This window comes from Mustela nivalis (assembly GCF_964662115.1).
Source record: "Mustela nivalis genome assembly, chromosome: 15".
NCBI lineage: Eukaryota > Metazoa > Chordata > Mammalia > Carnivora > Mustelidae > Mustela > Mustela nivalis.
Genome location: NC_139034.1, coordinates 25,982,999 through 25,989,017, shown reverse-complemented (window position 1 = coordinate 25,989,017; position 6,019 = coordinate 25,982,999).

The following is a 6,019-nucleotide window of genomic DNA, read 5'->3' as shown; positions in this document are numbered from 1 at the left end:
TATATTTTCATTGTTAGTGTAGAAGAAAACAACGGATTTCTGCACATTGATTTTGTATCCTGCCACATTACTGAATTTCTGTATAAATTCTAGTAATTTTGGGGTAGAGACTTTTGGGTTTTCTACATAAAGTATCATGTCATCTATGAAGAGAGAGAGTTTGACTTCAGAAGATATTTGTAAATGACATTACAGATAAAGGACTGGTATTCAAGATCTATGAAGAACTTCTCAAACTCAACACCCAAAAAACCAATTAAGTAAAAAAATGATCAGAAGACATGAACAGATGCTTCTGCAAAGAAGACATACGAATGGCTTACAGACGCATGAAAAAAAGCTCAATTATCATTAGCCATCAGGGAAATTCAAATTAAAACCACATTGAGATACCTCCTTACACCAGTTAGAATGGCAAAAATTGACAAGGCAGGAAACAACAAATGTTGGAGAGGTTGCAGAGAAAGGGGAACCCTCTAACACTGTTGGTCAGAATGTAAGTTGGTACAGTCACATTGGAAAACAGTATGGAGGTTCCTCTATTAAAAATAGAGCTGCCCTATGACCCAGCAATTGTACTACTGGGCATTTACCCCAAAGATACTGATGTAGTGAAAAGAAGGGGTACATGCACCCCAGTGTTCATAGCAGCAATGTCCACAATAGCCAACCCATAAGGAGCTGAGATGCCCTTCAACAGATGAATGGATAAAGAATATGTGGCTCATATATACAATGTAAAATTACTCAGCCATCAGAAAGGGTGAATACCCATCATTTGCATCAACATGGTTGGAAGTGGAGGGGATTACGCTAAGTGAAATAAGTCAAGCAGAGAAAGACAATTATCATATGGTTTTACTTATATATGGAACATAAGGAATAGTATGGAGGACATTAGGAGAAGGAAGGGGAAAATGAAGTGGGGGAAATCAGAAGGGGAGATGAACCATGAGAGTCTATAGACTCCAGGAAACAAACTGAGGGTTTCAGAGGGGAGGGCGGGTGGGGGAATGGCTTAGCCTGGTGATGGATATTAAGGAGGGCATGTATTGCATGGAGCACTGCATTATACACAAACAATGAATCGCAGAACACTATATCAAAAAATAGTGATGTACTGTATTGTGACTAACATAACATAAAAATGAAAAGGTAGGCTAGGCTAAGTTATGATGTTGGGTAGGTTTCATGTATTAAATGTATTCTTTACTTTTAATATCTTCAATCAAAAATGGGTTGGTTGGGAACTAACCCCATCCCAAGTCACGGAATATATGTAGTCAGAAAGAAACTGCCTTGAGAGAGATGAGCTCAATGATTATCAATTGAAAAAAAGTATCCATTTTATTCATCTCTTAGACAAACAGAAAAATAAAACATTTTTCCCCTTGGAATAATATGTATACAATTATATAAATATATATTATATACAGTGTACAATAATTTATGTTATATATTAAATAATAGTTATAAATATTATATAATAAATTGATATTACTATATTAGGCTAATATATTTCCCTCTTAGAATAATACATGTTTAAATATATATCATATATTACATAGTATGTAATTTAATGTAGTTTACAATTACATCATATTTACAATTACATTAAATTATATGCAGTATATTTTATTCTATTTATAAATACATATTGCATATATATTTATGTATATACTCATCTCTTAGAAACACAAAAATAACATTTTCCCCTTAGGATAATATATGTGTATTTATATGTAATATATGTTAAACTACACAATATAGGATATATAATTATGTATATAAAATATGGAGTTATATACAATACATTTAGTATATGTTATAATATGTAAATATACATTTCATTTATGGACATACATAATAGAAATTCATCTTCTATAGAAACAGAAAAACAAAACCTAGAAAAATAGATGTATATTTAGAAATAGTTATATATATAAAAATATAACATGTATATATTAACACGTACCTTTAATCAAATTAAATATACACAGTATATAGTTTATATAAGTACATATTTTTAGTTTATACATTATGTAATTATATTATAAATTCTATATATTTATAAACTATAAACTAGATAATTTATATATATCATTGAGTTGTATATTATATATAATAGTTTTTATATAATCATATAAAATGTTATATATTTTACATAAAACATATTATATTGCATGCTATATTATGTATACTATATATTGTAGGGGATATACTATATTACATATAAACACATATTATTCTAAGGGGATAAATTTTATATTTTCCTATAAGAGATAAATATAGGTAATATATATTTATAAGTAGTATGGAACTAACACAAAACCATATAATTCATATGGTAAAATGTTGAAACTTTGACCAAAATATTAAAACTGCTAAACCTGTCAGAAAAAGACAAGACAAAAAGCTTTCGTGTATATCTATAAACTAAAGGTGACACTCTCCAAAGGTTTAAAGATTGTAATTGCTACTTCCATTTAAAAATTCGAATTCTAGGGGCATCTGGGTGACTCAGTTGGTTAAGTGTCATGTTCTCAGGGTCCTGGGACTGAACCCTGGGTCAAACTCTGGGCTCATGGAGGAGCTGGCTTGAGGGTTCTTTCCTTCTCCCTCTGCCCCTTCCACCACTCATGCATGTGCACGCTCCTGCTCTCTCTCCCTCTCTCAAATAAATAAAATCTTTTATAAAAATAAAATAAAAACTTTAATTCTAAATTAAAAAAAAAAAAACTACATACAAATCGAAATTTAACCAGAGGCCCCTGCCCCCTCCAAAACAAAAAACCAGTACTAAGCAAGACCCAAGACCCAGAACAGCTCATAATTTACAGTTCTGCATGAACAGAACTTATCCCATAAAGTACTTTATTTTACAATCTGCTTATCTTATGGAGCCAATTTTGTCCACTTTGTTTCATTAAAATTTCATACAGTGTAAAAGTAGAACTGTACATAATAATCCATCTAAAACTTCTGTAACATCGTCATTATTTTCTGTAGATGATTCTGAGACTGTCTCATTCTACTGGTATTGGACCCTACTCATTCTTTTGTCTCCTGGCAGTTACGACTACTGCTTCCAAGGCCTGTATTTTCACTGCCTTCAGGAAATAAATCTTTCTCAGCTTGAAACAGATGAGGTTCATCCATTTGATTATTTTTCCTCAGAAGTTTCATCTCTTCATTCATATTTAAATTTTCCCAGTCTTTCACCATTGAGTATGATCTTTATTTCCTTTATCTGTTTGATCTTCTTTTTCTAGCTCCTTTAGATATAAGGTTAGATTGTGTATCTGAGACTTCTACTTGAGGTGGGCCTGTATCGCTCTAAACTTCCCTCTTAGAATAGCTTTTGGTGCACCCCAAAGATTTTGAACCGTTGTGTTTGATTTTCATTTGACTCTGTGTATCTTTTGATTTCCTCTTTAATTTCTTGATTGACCTGTTCATTGTTTAGTAGCATGTTATTTAATCTCCATGTATTGGTGATCTTTCCAGATTTCTTCTTGTTGTTGATTCTTAGTTTCATAGCTGTAGTCAGAAAAGATGCATGCTATGATTTGGATCTTTGTGAATTTGTTGAGACGTGTTTTGTGGTCTAATTTGTTCTCTGTTCTGGACAACATTCCATGTGTACTTGAAAAGAATGTATATTCTGCTGCTTCAGGATGGAATGTTCTGAATGTATCTGTTGATTCAATACGGTCCCATGTATTATTCAAAGCCATTGTTTCCTTGATGATTTTCTGTTTGGATGACCAGTCCATTGATGTAAGTGAGGTGTTAAAGTCCTCTACTACTATTGTATGACTCTCAGTTACTTCTTTTATGTTTGTTATTAGCTGCTTTATGTATTTAGGTACATAAGTATTTACAATTGTTATATCTTCCTGTTGGATTGTTCCATTTATGATTATATAGTGTTCTTCTTTGTCTCTTGTTACAGTCTGTTTTAAACTCTATTTTGTTTGACATAAGTATTGCTACCCTAGCTTTCTTTTCACATGCATTTGCATGCATTCTCCATCTCTTTACTTTCAATGTGCATGTGTCTTTAGGTTTGCAATGAATCTCTTGGAGGCAGCATATAGCTGGGTCTTCGTTATTTTTTTCCATTCCATCTCTTTATGTCTTTTGATTGGAGCATTTAGTCCATTTACATTCAAAGCAATTATCGATGGATATGTATTTGTCATTGTTATTTGTTTCATGGTTGTTTTGGTAGTTCTCTCTTTTCTTGCTCTCTTCTCTCACAATCAGCTGGCTTTCTTTAATGAGATACATTTGGAGTCCTTTCTCTTTCTTCTTTGCATGTCTATTACCAGTTTTTGATTTGTGGTTACTGTTAGGTTTATATGTAACATCTTCTGCATATAATAGACCATATTGAGTCAATGGTCACTTAAGTTTGAATTCATTCTTTACTCCTCTCCTCTCCACAATTTAGGTATGTGGTGTCATACTTTACTTTTACTTTCTCAGTATGCTCACTGTTTTTTATAGTTATACTTACTTTAACTCCTTTTGTGCTTCCCACTTTTCTTACTCCTGCTGATTTTTGAAATTCCATGTTTTAAGTACCACTGGTTGTAAGAACTCACAAAATTAGGCCCTTCTGGTTTTCAAAGCCAAATGTAATGGGGATTCATCTTCCCTACATGGGGTCCCTGATGTGGAGGTTTGTTTTTCTCCCCTCACCATACCTGCAGCACCCCTCCCTCCTGCAGACAGTTGTATGAGTCTCTTTAGCTCCAGACCATGTCTCTGTCCTTACTACCCTCTTTCAGTGGCCCCTTCTCTACATTTAGCTGTGGAGTTTGTTCTGCCAGTCTCCGTGCCATTTTTTTGGGTTATTTACACTGATGCATTTATTTAGTTTTATCTGTGTGAGGCGATGAGCTGAAAGTCCTCCTACTCTACCATCCTCCCCAGGAGTCTTTGATATTATTTTAAATGGTATTTTAAAGTTTTGTTTTCTTATTGGCTGCTGTGATATATAGATATCCAGTACACTTCATAAATCCATACATTCAACAGACACATGAGAAGATGCTCAACATCACCCACGACCAAGGGAAATGCAAATCAAAACCACAATAACACCTCACACCTGTCAGAATGGCTAAAATCAACAACACAAGAAACAACAGATGTTGGTGAGGATATAGCAAAAAAGAACCCTGTGCACTGCTGGTGGGAAATACAAACTGGGTGCAACCACTGTTGAAAAGAGTGTGGAAGTTTCTCCAAAACAAAAAATAGACATATTCTGTGATCCAGGTATCTACCCAAAGAAAACAAAAGATACTAATTCAAAATGATACCTCTAGGTTCAACCATGTTGTTGCAAATAGCAGTATCTCATTCTTTTTTATGGCTCAGTAATATTCTATGTGTATATATATACCACCTCCTGTTTAGCCATCCATCTTTTTTTTTTTTAAGCCATCCATCTTTTGATGGACGCTTGAGTTGTTTCCATATCTTGGCTTTTATAAATAATGATGCAGTAACCATAGAGGTACAGATAACTTTGTGAATGAGCATTTCTGTTTTCTTTACATAACCCAGTAGTGAAATTACTGGATCATATGGTGATTCTATTTTTATTTTTTTTCAAGAACCTCTGTACTCTTTTCCAAAGTGGGTGTACCAGTTTGCATTCCTACCACCAGCGCACAAGGGTTTCTTTTTCTCCACACCCTCACCAACACTTATTTCTTATCTTTGATTTTAGCCATTCTGACAGGTATAAAGTGATAGCCGATTGTGATTTTGATTTGCATTTCTATTTCATCTTTTCATGTCTGGGTTGGCCATCTCTATCTTCTTTGAAAAAAATGTCAATTCAAAGAAAAGGTCTATTCAGGTTTTCTGCCCATTCTTAATGGAATCATATTTTGGGGTGTGTTGACTTGTATAAGTCCTTTATATATTTTGAGTATTAACTCCTTATCAGATATATCATTTGCAAAGATCTTCTTCCATTCACAAGGTGGCTTTTTAGTTT